This window comes from Acartia tonsa, chromosome 5 (genome assembly GCF_053477335.1).
Source record: "Acartia tonsa isolate MP-2025a chromosome 5, ASM5347733v1, whole genome shotgun sequence".
NCBI classification, from domain to species: domain Eukaryota; kingdom Metazoa; phylum Arthropoda; class Copepoda; order Calanoida; family Acartiidae; genus Acartia; species Acartia tonsa.
The window spans coordinates 40195615-40213549 of NC_137264.1; the positions used below are offsets into that span (position 1 = coordinate 40195615).

The following is a 17935-nucleotide window of genomic DNA, read 5'->3' on the forward strand; positions in this document are numbered from 1 at the left end:
GCAAGACAACCGACCCCGAGACTCGCTACCCGTCCTGGAAGGGAGAGATGGCCGCCATTATGTATGGAATCCGGAAATTCCACGGCATCTTGTCCTACCGCAGCTTCCAGATCAACACTGATTCCTCAGCCTTGCTGCAGATGAAGTCACTGAACACGTCCACAGGAATGGTGGCCCGCTGGCAAGAGGAGCTAGCGGCCCTAGACTTCACTGTCTGCCACCGTCCTGGCACCCAGAACACCAACGCTGACGCCCTCAGCCGCCGGGAGGACGCCAACATGCCAACGGCCAGCGCCGAAGAATTAGCAGAGCAGGCTGAGTATCTCCATAACCTTTGCCAGCTAGGGGAGCCCGCAGCCAGCCGGCCCCCTGCCGCCCGACTGGACCCAGCTAGAGTACTAGAAGCCCAGACACAAGACCCCCTCCTGCTCCGTGTCCGCCAGTGGGTGGCTGACGGCAGAGCCCCAACCAAGGCTGAGCTACGCGGCAAGGACCGAGACAAGCAGCAGTACGCCAGCCGCTTCCCAGCCCTGGGACTTGACGAGCACGGTTGCCTCACCACCACTGACCAGACCCTGACAGGGGAGCGGACAAGATACCTGCTGCCTTCGGCCCTCCAGCAGGACGCGTTCTTTCTAGCCCATGGGACCCCCATGGCCGGGCACTTTGGGATGGACGCGACTATCGCCCGTGTGGCCATGCACTTCTGGTGGCCCAACCTGGCCCGTGACGTCCGCCTGATGGTTCAGACTTGTCCTGAATGTGTCCAGAAGGTTACCAAGGAGAGGTTGAAGCAAGGGATACATGTACCCTCCCGCCAGGGGTATCCACAGCAAGTCCTGTTCATCGACCTGGTGGGGCCGCTGCCAGAGACCCCAGCTGGGAACCGCTACATCCTCACCTGCCAAGATGGGTTCAGCCGGTTTGTCAGCCTCTACGCCATCCCCAACAAACGCACCCTCACAGTGGCTGAAGCCCTGCTGCACCGCCACCTGGCCACGTTTGGATGCCCCCTGAAGATCCACTCCGACAATGGGATGGAGTTCACCGGCCAGGTATTCCAGGAACTGGCCTCCAGACTTGAGATTGGCCTGACACATCCACCACCCTACAACACACAGTCCAACCGAGTGGAAAGGTTCCATCGGACGCTCAATACCGGCATGCGTCTGTTCTTAGACAGAGACGACAACAACTGGGAGCCCCACTTGCCTGCCATTGCCTTCGCCTACAACACCAAGGCCTGCAGATCTACCGGCGTGACCCCGTTCCTGGCCTTCTTTGGGAGAGAGGCCAAGCTTCCGGTGGACATGGTGCTCCGGCTGCCAGAAACAGAGTATGCCTCGGTCCCAGCCAACGTCCAAGCCCTCCTGCAACGTTACTATGCAGTGTATGATGCCATCCAGCAGAAGGAGGAGGGAGCCATCCGGAGGAGCGCGGCAGCCTACGAAGGCACGGCCAAGTATGAGGTTGGAGACTTGGTCTGGTACCTGGCCCCCCGCCTGGTGCCAGGGAAGGCAGCCAAAATCACCAAGAGATGGACTGGCCCCTGGAAGGTAGTGAGGAAAGCTACAGAAGTCCATTATGTCATCAAACCTGCCTCTCCAATAGCCAGGATCTCGGAAGTTACCGCGCATATAGGCCGACTGCGCAAATACACGGGAGATGTGACTGCCCACCAGATTCCAGCAGACATTCAAGTTGATGTGGACGGCGACGAGGATGCCACCGAGCTGCCGGTTGGAGCGGCGGCGCCCGCAGCTAGCGACCCAGGACAGTTCCCAGTGCACCAGCCGGCCGCAGCTGCCCCACAGCCCAGCAGCCAAGACCGTGACCCAGTAGAAGAGAACCTGCAGGAGCAACCCAACGAACCACCGCCGCCGCCGCCAGTTCCAGAGCCACCCAGAGATGCCATCTGGAATCCTGACACAGACATGGAGCACCTGCCAGCCAGCAGCGAGCCTGTAGGAGGAGAAGCAGCTGTTGCAATGGAAGAGGCCGCCCCAGAGGACGAAGCTGAAGCCATGTGCCCCCTGTTAATGACAGCCATCCCTATCCGGGTAGGGGCTAGGAGGCCAAGCAACCTGAACCAAGCAGGCGCCCCCATGGAATTTTATGCGCCCTCATCCATCGTCATTCCCCCCTTGGGAACCACCAGAGTTAGCCTAGGCCTCCGTGTCCAGCTACCCACTGAGGCAGAGCTAGTCCTGCAGACGAGGCAAAATTTCCAGCGCCGGGGCCTGGCCGTCGCCAACCCCCGTCTAGAAGCCAACCAGGAGCTGACAATGCTGATATCCAACCACAGCCAGACTGAGCAACGAGTGTCCCGTGGAGCCTGTGTAGCCAGAGCTGTCCTCCATCGAGCTGTGCCCCAGGAAGAGCCCGTCTTGCGCAGACATAGGTTGTCGTATCCCCAGGTTCAAGGCCTGGTGGCTCGAGAGCCACGCAACCCTTGAAGGGGAGGTTGTGGTAATACGACAACCAGACGGACAGGCAGTTTACAGAGTTGCTACGCTGTGACTTATCATAACAAACCCACTGCACTAATCTTATTATATCACCATCTATCTCATGACCGATGTTGACCCCGCTATCTAGCGGTCAAACTGGCCTGCCTAAATGTGGGGAGGGGGCTCAAACATGCAACTATCACGCGTCCCTCACGCGCTTATATAACCGGGAGGCGCTGCCTCCCCTTTTACCACCGCTGCCCCCACAGCCTGTCTGCCGCCGGGAGCTAAGCCCTAGCGTCCCACACCCCCTTCAAACCTAACCATTGTTATAATTTGTTGTATATATATAGTAAACATTGCTTGTAATTATTATTCAGTTAAATATATAATTTCTGTATGACTAAATCCTGCTAGTTTGTTTTGGTAGAATAATTCAAGGCTAGGGCTCATTGAACTCGAACTCGTTACCCTGTGGGCCGAGAACGCTCGGCTTACCAGACTATCTATGGATGTTATTGCCATCAGTAATTGTAAATTTTACTCACAGTAAACCTACTCTGCAATTTAAAGGTAAATGCCTTTAGATAAAAAGTAACCCAAGTTTTTATTTTTTTTTTCAAATGAATTTGTCCGTCTATATTCCCCCATTTTTTAAAAATCCCCCTTTCATATAAATGCCCCACAGCTGATCTACTTTATAATTTACATTGTCTTGTATCAAAAGGCAGAAATGATAGGAATATAAAGAGATTTTATCTATTTTTATTTTCTAATAAGTTCTAATAAGTAATGATAAGAAAGTTTAAGGACTCGGCTAGGTACCTAAGAAAATAGAACAAGAAAGCTAGATACAGAAATTAGGAGGTTTACTTGTATTACCAAGTTACATTAAACATGATCAGATTGTAATAGATTCAGAATTGTGAAATGAGATAAATATTTGTAATTTTCATGTATATATGGATTGTGATTAATTTTGTGCATATTGTTTATTATACCTTGTATTTGTAAAGGTTGTAACAGGAGCCCAATGAAAACTTTTTAAAGTCCGGGTGACTGTTACATCCTCAAAACATACAACTACCATATACTATACACGCTTCATTTTTTATTAAATGAATAAGTTGGGGTACAATGTTTGGCACTTTCGATATAAGTAAATGATAATAAAAAACCCATAGAATGCGATAATAACTTCAGAAAAATCGAAGAAAATAGTTTTCATACTTAATTAACGTTTTTAAGTTTTTCTTCAAAAAGTTTAGATAAGATGCCTTTAAAAGTCGTCTATGATTTTGTCAGGGATAAAAATGTAACTTTAAAATAAGAATTACAACATATTTTTTCAATTAGTACAACGTAAAATTTTGAACATTTTATTGATCAGTATATTTTTTAAAATGTGAAGTAGAAACCTGAATATTTTATCATGAAAATTGTGTTATGATTTGATTGTCTGCTAGATTACAAGAAAAAAGATACTGACAGTACTTGTTGGTTCTTTTAATAAAATTAGGTAGATTACTTTCAGAACCCCTCTTTTTGCAACGTTATTTCAATAGAACAGAGCCGTAGTCTTAGTGTTCTCAATATCTAGACAGCCAACCATTGTTTTAGAATTGTTCAATTTTTTTAACTTCTGATAAAAACAGAATTAATGGTATTTTTGTAAATATTATACCTCCAAGAAATGGCTATACTTTCCAATCATATGTTGTGTGATATTTAAGAGGAATTATTTTGATATAATGTCATTAAAATATTCGTTGAAAAAAGTGCTATTCTAGCTTATACTTCACATTTTAATGTGTATGATAATTCAAATAAAAGATAATGAAGATTTATATTATATTTAATTCTTAAAATTATAAAGAAAAACCTGGAAACAGTAAAAAACTGACTTTATTTTATTGACGTAGGGAAAATTTTGTCAAATATTTGAATAAAAAAACAATATTAAACAAAATAAATTATTTTTGATATAGTCACAAAAAGGCTTAATGAGTTTAGGAAATATTTCATTCACTAATCATGTCATTTAAACTCTATTTCACAGAATACAGTGTAAAAAGATGTTCTCGTTTTAATTTTAAGTAATTTTAAATGCATTTTAATACCTTTTAATGATTTATTTTTTGAAACATCTTTTTATAAAATGTTATTGATTTTTGAAGTTATATGTTAGAATGTTTTTAAAATTTGTTAACATTTTGTTTTAAATGTAGAAAATTGGTAATTCTAAACATTCAAAAAATGATTTTATTAAATTTTCATCACTTAAATTGCATGTTTGATGAAATTTTCAACTTATAATTCAAGAAAAATCGTTTAAGTTTTATTATATTTTACTTTGAATTGTTAAAAAAATATATTATTGTCAAAAAAGGAGAAGTTATGTTTTCCTCAAAAAAAGACCTAAAACATGAAAATTAACACGTGTAATGAGAATTGTTTTCTTTCAGGTTTAATTTTAAGTAATTATTGATATTTTTTGTAAAAAGGATTTTATATAAAAAGTTTTAAAACTCAAGTTATGTAGTGGTACTAAAAAAGGTTGCGAATTTATGCAATTTTCTTGCAAAAAAAAATTTCTAGGATTTTAAAAATAGCAAAGGGTGTTATTAGACGTACTTACAGATACAATTGCTAAGTCATTTTGGCCAAACACTAAAATAAAGTTTTGACATCTGAGGGTCCAACCGTGTATAGCTTTGTATGAATTCAAATGACTTTGTGTGATTTCTGTATAATACTTGTGTTTCAAATAAGCTTTTTGTAAAAAAAACAAGATAATATTAACCATAGAAAACAGCCAAGATGAGGGAAAATCATCAAAGTTTAAAGATTCTTCCTAAATTTGAAAAAACATCAATATACCAAAATATTGTCAAATATGTTAAAAATTACATTTATTTTATGAATGTATGTCTAACAATATTGATTTTATGTATTTGTTGAATCTAGTAAACACCAACCTTTACCACCGCTACACACAGAGACTTGTACAGGGCGAGGATACCCCTCAACACAATCACCGTTTGGAAGAAGTAGCAGTTCTTTTTAAGTGCTCACACCACACACACAACAAATTATAATTGTAATAGTTAATAAAATTTGCCTCAAGGTGTGTTAAATCATACCTTGGACTGAGTCCAGTCTAATAAAAAAAGCAAGAATTTGTTTGAATCATTAACAATTTTTAATGTCTTTTATATCTGATGTTATAAGGCCCAAATGTAAAGGGTTGGCAAGAGTCATAAAATTATCCAAACATGAGATGTAATATATATATTGTGATTGTCTAAGATTTAAATAAAGAAAAAGTTAAGCCCTCCATGTAACAGCATATCCTTGTTTTTGTTAGTCATAATGACAAATAAAATCATTCAAAAGCAAAAGTCAAAAAGATTAAATATTTTCCCCCTAAAAGCTCCTAAGGTTTTTCTTTTTAAAGTAAATTCAAATGTTGTTAACTTACATAATTCAGTCCCAAGTATAAGGGTTGTTCTGTGAATGTAAAAACAAATTATATGAGTGTTTTGACTTCAATTTATTTTAAAATAAAGGACCCAACTCTTCGCTTTCCTTCTTTCCTTTTTTCACCCCACAAAATATAGTTTTTTAAATTTTCTTTTTTTTCTTTACCCAACACTGTATGTGCCCCTAGCACCATATAGCATCTATGCAACAAATATTAATTTTTAGATTTAAAGTACATGGATCTAAAGGGATAGGACAATGGCCGATAAATTGATGTAAATCCCCATTGATGGTCACAAAATTTCCCCTGCCTTCTATAAATTAAAATTAGTGGTTTAAACGTTTACACTCAACTTTGCGAGCCTCGACTCGTATCGATGGAAAAAAAACTATCCAATCAAAATTTACCAAAGTCCCCAAAGTTGCCAACGAATAAGAAGGCGTGTTTGTAAAACTTTGGGGACTGTTGTCACCTCTCTCTCTCTCTGCTTAAAATAGGGTTCGTCGGCAGCAGTTCAGTTTCAATTTTTTAATTTGTAAAAGTAACGTAGCACAATTCAAAGGAAACTAAAATTTATAAACCCTAAAAGTATTGTATTGTCATTTATGAATTTTATGCTAGATAAAATCTCGTAAAATTAACAAATGAGGAGAGGAAACTTCAATTCTATCATATCAATATTCAAAATTTTCACTAAAGAAAATTTTAGATATATCGTCAAAAAATAAAAATATTGTACTAACCAGGTTTTTAAAATGTCGTCGTATTATTAATCAAAATAATTTTTATTAATTATATATAGCTTTTTATCATAGACAGATTTCTGTGGATAGAAAAATTATAAGATTAATTCCAGTTTTATGGGACCCAAGGAGCATTTGGCCCATCGGGACCTAAAAATGACATTGATTTTAAAATCCTTATCCCAAATTTCCCCTGTTCTATTCTTTAAAAAATTTGTTACAGAAAAGTTAATTTATATCTTTAAAATAATTTGAAATTGTGTTTCTTCATATAATTTATATTAAAGTTTGTAAGATATATTTACCCTTAAAATCTTAACATCCAGTGTACACTTTCTGTAAGGTAATTTAGAAATTTTTAGACAATTGTTTTGTGATATTTTTTCCCTTCCAGGAATTATAATTCTTTTATATTTTCTTTATTTTCGTAGTAATTTGAATTTTGGAATAAATATATATTTACTTTAAAATAATCTTATTTTGTAAATGTGATCATGAAAATTGTTTTTATCCCATGTTCAAGAAAATATATTTAACAAGGGGAAATTGTGTAGAAGTATTTGTCCACCATGCCCAATGCTTCCAAGTTTAGTCGCATGGTATCATTCCATGTGCGTTACAAAAGGTAAATCAGTTCAAGCCAAGCAATCATCGGTTTATCTACCTTTAAACTAGCTTAGGTTTTATAATTAGTATGGTCATGGTGTCAAAGTCAATTTATCCAACTATTCTCACATATACAAGGTAAAATAGCATTTAATTTATAATTTGAATGGTATGTTAGCATGAGATACTTGTTTTAGTTTTATCTCTTATTGAATGGTATTATTTGTTTTTGAGTTTGAGGAATTTTTCAGATTGGATTTGAAACTGTTTATATATCCGTTGGATTATAAATAATTTGCTCTTAGACATATTGAATAATAAGCTATATAAGTTTGAAAGATTTTTAATGTACATAAAAGATTTGAAATTTGCATAAAATTTAGAAGATTTTTCTTATAAAATTCTTTTTTTTTGTATAATTCTTATCTAACAGCGCTATTACAATTTAAGCTGATTAATTTTGACATTTGTGATTGGTGGGTTGTAAACAATCTGCGCTCTGATTGGAGAAGCTTAATTATCTAACATCATTCAACCAATTAAAGCTCTGGTTATTTCCAATTCACCTATCCTATTGGTTAAAATTAAGGGGGGGGGAAGTATTGACACATTTGCGTAAACAGGTAGTATAGGCTTTATCTTTTGACTGAGAGGATAGGTTATTAGGGATAAAATCATTCTTATATGATGAATTTTCCCAAGTTTTAAGATTTTTTGGATAGGCCTCCAGGTTCCGGAGCTCCAGGCCTCCAGGTCCTCTCTGTACAGGTAAAAATTAAATAAATAATTTGTTAAGAGTTAGAAGTCAACCTATGAAACAAAATATGCATATTTATGAATGTTATTCACATATTTGAAGACAAAAACGCATATTTTGTTTAATAAGTTGACTTCGAACTCTTCAAAAAAAAAATTTTTTTTTTCATTTTTACCTGTACAGAGAGGACCCGGAGGCCTGGAGCTCCGGAACCTGGAGGCCTATCCAAAAAATCTTAACTTGGGAAAATTCCTCATATAAGAATGATTTTATCCCTAATAACCTATCCTCTCAGTCCAAAGATAAAGCCTATACTCCCTGTTTACGCAAATGTGTCAAAACTTCCCCCCCCCCCTTAACTTTAATTGTATTTTTTTTTTTAAAAAAGAACTATAAAATAAAAATTACCAAACTTTGTTTTGATCCGCATTTATCTTTAAGTAAATCTAAATACTTATTATAAATTTTTGCTTTATTTATGGTAATAAAGATTCCTTAAAATTATGACATTGCGTGATGTTAATCTAAAGAGCTTTTTAACCATGATTATCATGATTACTAAATGATAGAACTGATATTTTAATTAGATTAATTGTATGAATTTAATTGTGAATTAAAATAATTTATGTTTTGTTGTCTAGATGTTTCCTATGTACCGATTTTCAGACTCAACCATTGCTCAAAGAGGTCACCTGAGGTGAGATTTAAATTAGGTACTGTGGTTATAATCAACACCCCCCCTCATATTAAGCCAAAGGGTAGTTCAGATTTATTGAATTATCCATAGCTCTCGAGGGGTAAATTAATTCTAATTGTGTGTAAGGAAGTCGGGCCGTTATCTTGGCTTCCTAAGAAATATTAGAACATAAAATTTAAATACGCACTGTGAAATGTTCAGTTTTAGGTTGATAATTTAGGGGGTGGTGATTGTGTTCTCTCCTTACCTTTTTAAAAAAAAATTGAACGTTTTTTTAACAAAATCTAAATCTATTTAGCTTAAGTTTACACTTCAGACATTCTCGGTGAACTATATTAGGGCGCAAATAATAAGGGGGGGGGTGCGTAATGACATAAGCTCTTAAACCGTGAGCAAAATGGTCTAAATATTGAGCTAGACCCTTCAAACTTGGTATATAAGCCTAGTCCTATAGGTATTACATCTAAATGGCAAAAGAATCCAAAAAATTTTATTTTTAGGTTAGGTTAGGTAAGAAAAACCCTGCGGAAATGGGGTTTTTAGGCTTTTTTTGGTCTATTTTGATGTGGAAACTTGTCTTAAATTGTTTTTTCTTAGGGTTTTAACTTAATTACACTGTATCTATTCATATGGACATTATTTAAGATGATTCAGCAAGTCGGGGACCGACCCCAGGGGGCTAGGTGTGTGGCCTGCAGGGGTTAAGTTCATTTTTCCCAATATATTTGTTGTGATACATCAAATTATAGGTTTTTTAGGTCAAGGAACTCAAATTCAGAGCTAAAAAAGCATTAGACTAATCTGAAGCTAGCCCCAGCGGGCTAGGTTGGTGGCCCGCAGGGGTTAAGTGCATTTTTTCTAATATATATCTTGTTATATTATATATCAAACTATAGGTTTTTTTAGTTCAAGAAACTCAAATTCTGAGCGAAAATTAGCATTAGACTGACCTGAAGCTAACCCCCCCGGGCTAGGTTAGCTTTCTGCAGGGCTTAAGAGCATTTACCTAACCTAACCTAGAAACTTACTTATATTTTTACAGGTTTTTTTCTTGAATAAACTGTCTATTAATGAAGACTTTATTTAAGATGATCCAGCAAGTCGGGGACCGACCCCAGCGGGCTAGGTGGGTGGCCCGCAGGGGTTAAGTGCATTTTTCCAATATATTTGATGTGATACATCAAATGATATGTTTTTTAGGTCAAAGAACTCAAATTCAGAGCTAAAATAAGCAGGAGAATAATCTGAAGCTTACCCCAGCGGGCTAGCTGGGTTGCCCACAGGGCTTAAGTGCATTTTACCTAAGCTAACCTAGAAACTTACATTTATTATTTTTTTTAGGTTTTTTTTCTAGAATAAACTGTCCATTCATGAGGACCTTATTTCAGATGATTCAGCAAGTCGAAGACCGACCCCAGCGGGCTAGGTGGGTGGCCTGCAGGGGTTAAGTGCATTTTTCCCAATATATATGTTGTGATAAATTCAATTATATGTTTTTTAGGTCAAAGAACTAAAATTCAGAGCTAAAATAAGCATGAGAATAATCTGAAGCAAACCACAGCGGGCTAGATAGGTAGCCCACAGGGCTTAAGCGCATTTTACCTAAGCTAACCTAGAAACTTACATTTAATATTTTTTTTTAGGTTTTTTTCAAATAAACTGTCCATTCATGAGGACCTTATTTCAGATGATCCAGCAAGTCGAAGACCGACCCCAGCGGGCTATGTGGGTGTCCCTCAGGGGTTAAATGCATTTTTAAAAAAAAGTATGTGTTGTCATACATCCAAGTATAGGTTTTTAAGGTCAAGAAACTCAAATTTACAGCTAATAAAAGCATCAGACGAATCTGAAGCTAGCCACAGCGGGCTAGGTGGGTTGCCTGCAAGTTTTTACCTAACCTAGAACCTTACTTGTTTTTTTTTATGGTTTTTTTTCTGGAATAAACTGTGTCTATTTATTAGAACATTATTTAAGATTTAAGACCCCAGCAGGCTAGGTGCGTGGCCCGCAGGGGTTAAGTGCATTTTTAGTTGTCATACATAAAATTATAGGTTTTTTAGGTCCAGAAATTCAAAGGGGTAGTTTCACGAAATGCATTTGAACTTAATTTAGTGAACTGCATATTTTTTCCTGGTTAATTGGTTAAACTACATTTATATGGCATATATTTGAAAGAATTTCAATTTTGATAGTACAGTGTTAGCGGTGGAAGAATTTAATATGCTAATAAATACAATTTTTTAATTTAATGTATACCACATACCACAAAAAAACTAGCATCAGGTTGCTATTGTGTGACTTAAAAAACCTATAGTTTGATGTATAACAACACATAATTTGGAAAATTTACCCCTGCAGGCCACCCACCTAATCCGCGGGGGTTAGCCTTAGGTCAGTCTAATGCTTAAACTAGCTCTGAATTTGAGTTTCTTGACATAAAAAACCTATAATTTGATGTATGACAACACATACTTTAGTAAAATGCACTACACCCCTGTGGGCCACCCACCTAGCCCGCTGGGGTCGGTCCCCAACTTGCTGGATTATCTAAAATAATGTCCTCATTAACAGACAGTTTATTCAAGGAAAAAAACAAAAAAGAATTAGTAAGTTTCTAGGTTAGGTTAGGTAAAATGCACATATGCCCTGTGGAAAATCTACCTAGCCCGCAGGGGTTAGCTTCAGGTAAGTCTTATGCCAATTTTAGCTCTGAATTTGAGTTTCTTGACCTTAAAAACCTTTATTTTGATATATAACAAGATCTATATTGGAAATAATGCATTTAACCCCTGCGGGCCACCAACCTAGCCCGCTGGGGCTAGTTTCAGATTAGTCTTATGCTCATTCTAGCTCTGAATTTGAGTGAACTGACCTAAAAAACCTTTATTTTGATATATAACAAGATCTATATTGGAAATAATGCACCTAGCCCGCTGGGGTCGGTCCCCGACTTGCTGGATCATCTTAAATAAAGTCCTCATGTATGGACAGTTTATTCTAGAAAAAAAACCTACGAAAAATAATAAATGTAAGTTTCTAGGTTAGCTTAGGTAAAATGCACTTAAGCCCTGTGGGCAACCCAGCTAGCCCGCTGGGGTTAGCTTCAGATCATGCTTATTTTAGCTCTGAATTTGAGTTCTTTGACCTAAAAAACATATCATTTGATGTATCACATCATATACATTGGAAAAATGCACTTAACCCCTGCGGGCCACCCACCTAGCCCGCTGGGGTCGGTCCCCGACTCTGACTTGCTGGATCATCTTAAATAAAGTCTTCATTAATAGACACAGTTTATTCAAGAAAAAAACCTGTAAAAATATAAGTAAGTTTCTAGGTTAGGTTAGGTAAATGCTCTTAAGCCCTGCAGAAAACCAACCTAGCCCGGGGAGGTTAGCTTCAGGTCAATCTAATGCTAATTTTCGCTCAGAATTTGAGTTTCTTGACCTAAAAAACCTACAGTTTGATATATAACAAGATATATATTAGAAAAAATGCACTTAACCCCTGCGGGCCACCAACCTAGCCCGCTGGGGCTAGCTTCAGATTAGTCTAATGCTTATTTTAGCTCTGAATTTGAGTTCCTTGACCTAAAAAACCTATAATTTGATGTATCACAACAAATATATTGGGAAAAATGAACTTAACCCCTGCGGGCCACCCACCTAGCCCCCTGGGGTCGGTCCCCGACTTGCTGAATCATCTTAAATAATGTCCATATGAATAGATACAGTGTAATTAAGTTAAAACCCTAAGAAAAAACAATTTAAGACAAGTTTCCACATCAAAATAGACTAAAAAAAGCCTTAAAACCCCATTTCCGCAGGGTTTTTCTTACCTAACCTAACCTAAAAATAAAATTTTTTGGATTCTTTTGCCATTTAGATGTAATACCTATAGGACTAGGCTTATATACCAAGTTTGAAGGGTCTAGCTCAATATTTAGACCATTTTGCTCACGGTTTAAGAGCTTATGTCATTACGCACCCCCCCCCCCTTTTAATACTCGTCAACTTATCCCTGTGACTGTGCATTGCAGATAAACACATGTCTGTAAATGTAATAAATACAGGGTATAGTAACTGTATGGTCTGTCATTCTACTCTGTATAATCCTTATGTGTACAGAATTTACAGGTTATTCTACATGTTTGAAAGATTGATCCATTTTTAATTCCTTTCTACTCTTTAATTTGTTAGTATTTTGAAATTTTAGTTTAGTTCATTGCTAATTTATCATTTTTACTGCTAATGATAAAGATTTTAAAATTCCTGTCAATTTCAGTGTAATTGGGTCAATTCTATGGAAAGTAGAGAAATAACCTATTGAGGTAGATAAAAGTACATTACACTTTTAACTTTTATTTTGTAATTAATCGATTGTTTAAATGCACAAATAATGCTGAATTCATGTATGATAGCAGGAACGGCCTGCTGTCTTCTAAACTAAATAGTTATGATTTAAATGGTTACAAATCCTTCTTTACCTACATTTTTAGTTTCGATTGACTATACAGTTCTGGACTAAAGCTGTCGGCAGTATGAAGGTATATTAAATCGCCTATATAATTTATTACTCAAATTTAATTTTTGAGAAAATGATGAACAAATCTGTCACCTCTTGTCTAAGAAAAATAATGCGACTTAACCCATTAACCACGACCTGATTTAGGCTAGTTTATACAAAAATTTAACCTAAAAGTTTCTTAAAATAACTCTTTTCATTTAATTTAGAATGGTAATGCCTTGCATGAATGAAACTACCTTAAAAGATGGACTAGCAGGTAATATTATTTAGTAGATTGTTAATTTGTTCTAAAATGATGAATAAATCTGTCACTTGTCTAAGAAAAATAATGCGACTTGCCCATTAACCACGACCTGATTTAGGCTAGTTTATACAAAAATTTAATCTAAAAGTTTCTTAAAATAACTCGTTTCATTTAATTTAGAATGGTAATGTATCGCATGAACGAAACTACCTTTAAAGATGGACGAGCAGGTAATATATTAAGTAGATAGTTAATTTGTTCTAAAATGATGAATAAATCTGTCACCTCTTGTCTAAGAAAAATAATGCGACTTAACCCATTAACCACGACCTGATTTAAGCTGAAATGTACAAAAATTTATCTAAAAGTTACTTAAAATAACTCGTTTAATTTAATTTAGAATGGTAATGCCTTGCATGAATGAAACTACCTTTAAAGATAGACGAGCAGGTAATATATTAAGTAGATTGTTAATTTGTTCTAAAATGATGAATAAATCTGTCACCTCTTGTCTAAGAAAAATAATGCGACTTAACCCATTAACCACGACCTGATTTAATCTGAAATGTACAAAAATTTATCTAAAAATTTCTTCAAATAACTTTTTCATTTTACTTTAGAATGGTAATGCCCTGTATTGCATGAACGAAACCACCTTTAAAGATAGACTAGCAGGTAATCCTTATAATAATATAACAGGATGTATGTTTGTATCGAAGGATCTCGCTAACCGCTGAACCGATCGGGTTCTCCTTAACAGGGTAGCTTCTCATAGGTCCAGGGATGGTTAATAACTATTTTCTTGAGGGGTGGGACATCCCCCCCCCAAAAAAAAAATGTTTGGTCCCCCAAAATTTTTTTAGACTCTTAAAATCTAAAATATGAAATTGGGTTATTAAATACGACTTTCTCCTCAAGTGTCCCTAGAGGCCTCTAGGTGCGTATCCGCTGGTATTATTTTAAGTAGATTTGTAATTTGTTCTTAAATGATGAATAAATCTGTCACCTCTTGTCTAAGAAAAATAATGCGACTTAACCCATTAACCACGACCTGATTGAAGCACAGACCAGTCAATAATTTACATGTATATTTCATTAATTAACTATACATTTAATTTAGAATGGTACCTAATGCCTTGCTTAAATGTAACTACCATTAAGATAGACGATCAGGTAATATTATGTCAAGTAGTTTGTAATATTTTAGAAAATGATGAATAAATTAGTCGCGCCTCTACTCTAAGAAAATAATGCTACTTAACCCATAAACTACAACTGATTTTTAAAAATGTCTAATGTTTTAATTAAAATATTCAAATATTTAGTTTATTTTCTTTTATTTCAAATATATTCCTGACTAATAAACCTAGCGTCTAGCAGAATATATTAGTAGGTAAATAATTTCATTATTATCTATGGCACAATTTTATTCTATTGTGTAAATGATGATTAATACTAATCTTGATCTGTGTTTATGAACCTAATGATTCATGTTTATAACCTGAAATAGATTTTATAATATGCTTTCATTTCAACATTTCTCTTCTTAAATTTTGTTTTTATTCAGGATTCTTGGTGTGTTTACAGATTGATGGTTCAAAGATTCTTTAATGAGGTATTTTATCTGTTTTCTTTCTGGGGGTGTTCCATGAATTATACTTAATATCGGTTGTGCATATTTCAGGGGTGTATATTCTACATGGGATCCCCTGCTCAGGGGGAGGGGGAATACAAAATAAGTGGTTGGAGGGGGGAAAAAATGTAAAATTTGAGAACTGAACATTTTTTCCATTGGTGAAATAAACTAAAAGAATGTGTGGTAGGAGGGATAAAATAAATAAAATATAGAGTTATTTAAATATTCTTCCTTTTTTTTTCCCCTACTAGGTGAATAAAGAAAATAGGGGGGGGGGAATAAATCTTGTGCAGAATATACACCCCTGGCATACATCTGAATAATACATCTGGTAGAAGTCTGTAATGAGTTAATAAAACTCGTGGTCTTTATCTTTTCTTATATGGGACTATTTTGGTCCAGATATTAGCGTACATTGCACTATTTATTGTAAATACGATTGAATTGCATAATATTGGAATTTATAGATTATCAAGCATTTCATGGACCAACCCTATTAATAATTTTGAGATGATGAGTCGTTGTCTGACAACTTCGACATTTCCCAGCTCTCGGAAACCATAACTGACGACTAACATATGTTCCAAATAATACTGATCTTTCTCTCCTCTTACATTCCAACGTTTTAACTTTATATTTGGCCTAACTACGTTTATTTTTAGGTCTTAAAAGAGTATTTGATCTTGAACGCCGGAATTTGTGTAGGTATGTTGTAGGACTTTACTTTTTTTACCCTCTAGTTCTTGACACTGTCCAGTCATTATGGCTTTAGAGTGTTTTATGAGGAAGATTAAAATTTGATTTTTAACTTCAGGGATGTAATATTTTTATTCTTGTTACATCCCTTCCTCGAAATTAAAACAAATTTATTACTAATAGTTAGAACGTATTGATAATTAATTTCTATCTAATAAGATTTCGTTTAGTTCAAGCTTTGCCTTTTTCTTGTCATAAACCTAGCTCCAAGGTTTTTAATAAACTTATCGTGTTTCTTCTTTGCTTATAATTAAATATCTTGAAACAAGGGTTGGTTATAAGTAGAAATTTTTTTCGAAATGGATACTACCAATATGATTTAACCCATTTACATCTAAAACTAAGAAGCGCCCAAATTAAAATTGCTGGTCATGTCTTAGCGAGTAACTACAATAACCCCCCCCCCCACACACACCCCTTCTACTCTAAAAAAAATTAGGAGTGTTCTTAAAAAATTATGCAGCCGGGAAAAAATAATATTTTGCATGTAAGTACCTATAGACCGTAAACTAAGATAATGTAAACGCTTAATTAATGTATTTTCTTTTTAGGGATCGTCAATGTAAAAATGTAATCTACTATGTTCTGTACATGCAGTATATAATACAGGTAAAAATAAAAACGAGGAATTTTGCTGAAAAGAATTCATAGGTTTCAAAAAATTTAAATGATGACAATGTAATCCGTGTTTCACCTGATATAAATGATTATAATTTTATTCGCTGATCTACTAAAAACTAGTTAAAATTATTTTGTTTGCTACAAAGCTTTAAACTTTTTTTTTTTTTTTAGGCAGCTACGAGAATATTTATCAGTTTCATTATCCATACCTTCGAAAATATATGGTAAGGTTTTTTTTATTTCTCGTTGAAGAAGCTGTTTATAGTGCCTTTGAATAAAAGTCTTAAAATACAAATTACAATTGAAGCTCTATATTAATAGCGATACATTTAATCGATTAATTGTAGGTCGGTATGATTTCAATTTTTATAGGATTAGGCACTATAGAAAGTAAAAGCTTTTCTGTTAACTTTTATTTTAAACTTAAATGATGTGAAAAAACTAGTTATCCCTGGCTTACATAAACATGGGGACAAATTCTTTCTGAAATTTTAAAAATTAAATTATATTTTTCTGTAGTCCTTTGTTTATTGACTAAATGATTTGTTTTAGGAGTTTGTGCTTTTGTAATTGTAGATATTTTTTTCTCAAGGTAATTTATTTAATGTTTAAGTTGTTAGACCTTTGAGTTAAATGATGCTAAACTTAGGACACCTAACGAAGAAAGATGATTTGACTTTGCGCCATTAGGCTCTGATAAATATAAATTCGTTTATACTTATAATTGTTAATATCTAGTTACAAACTCTTTGTTTTCTTTAGGTGTGTATAGAACACCAAAGAGAAATGTCCTTCTGTCAGATCAATGCTAGGTACTTAAAGTTTGGATATAGATTAACTTTTTCCAGTATGGCTTCGAAACTGATTAATATCCGCTGGGTTAGAACCGGTTTTCAGTCATTCTAAATAAATTTTAATAGCATCTTATTTTTAACAACTTGCCGCGGATATCAAAATTAAAAATTTCAAGATTTAATCTGTTTTTGATAAGCGTTAGCTGATATACGACGCGATAAATAACTGAAATGATGTCAAACTTAGGACACCTAACGAAGAAAGATGATTTGACTTTGCGCCAATAGGCACTGATTAAATTACCCCAAGACTTAAAATAAATATGCATCAATCCTGTAATAATTATCTTTTAATTTAGATTGTGATTTTTACAGAGCCTTCCTATTGCAGTTGAACTATTAGGTAAAATAATTATCTTAATAATTGTAACTTTCTTCTTAAATGATGAGTATTATCTGACGAGGTCGATATGATAAAGAAACGTTCTGTTCCTTAATTCATAGGTGCGAAATTATGGCTATACCTGATAATAAAAACGGCTTTTTATTATTTTTCCAAACTTCCTGGAGATTTCAAATTCAAATATTTTCAGGAGTTTTCTTGTTATTGGGAAAACTGA

At 35.5% G+C, this 17935-nt stretch overlaps 2 long non-coding RNA genes across 19 annotated transcripts; one reads left to right on the plus strand and one right to left on the minus strand.

Annotated features, from left to right (window-relative positions):
* The first annotated feature begins 7267 nt into the window (after nt 1–7267).
* On the plus strand, nt 7268–17115 carry LOC145319496 (uncharacterized). Of its 18 annotated transcripts, XR_013879880.1 has the most exons (14): nt 7268–7421; nt 8682–8737; nt 13022–13067; nt 13236–13283; nt 13471–13520; nt 13689–13738; nt 13909–13958; nt 14129–14183; nt 14629–14681; nt 15076–15123; nt 15807–15849; nt 16452–16509; nt 16693–16745; nt 17074–17115. It is a non-coding gene; the product is annotated as an uncharacterized LOC145319496 (long non-coding RNA). The 18 variants fall into 18 exon arrangements; XR_013879888.1 differs by lacking the exon at nt 14129–14183; XR_013879886.1 differs by lacking the exon at nt 13909–13958.
* Nucleotides 10682–11797, minus strand: LOC145319487 (uncharacterized). Its single transcript, XR_013879877.1, has 2 exons — nt 11399–11797; nt 10682–11246 (listed from the first exon to the last, which is right to left on the minus strand). It is a non-coding gene; the product is annotated as an uncharacterized LOC145319487 (long non-coding RNA).
* Nucleotides 17116–17935: the final 820 nt, after the last annotated feature.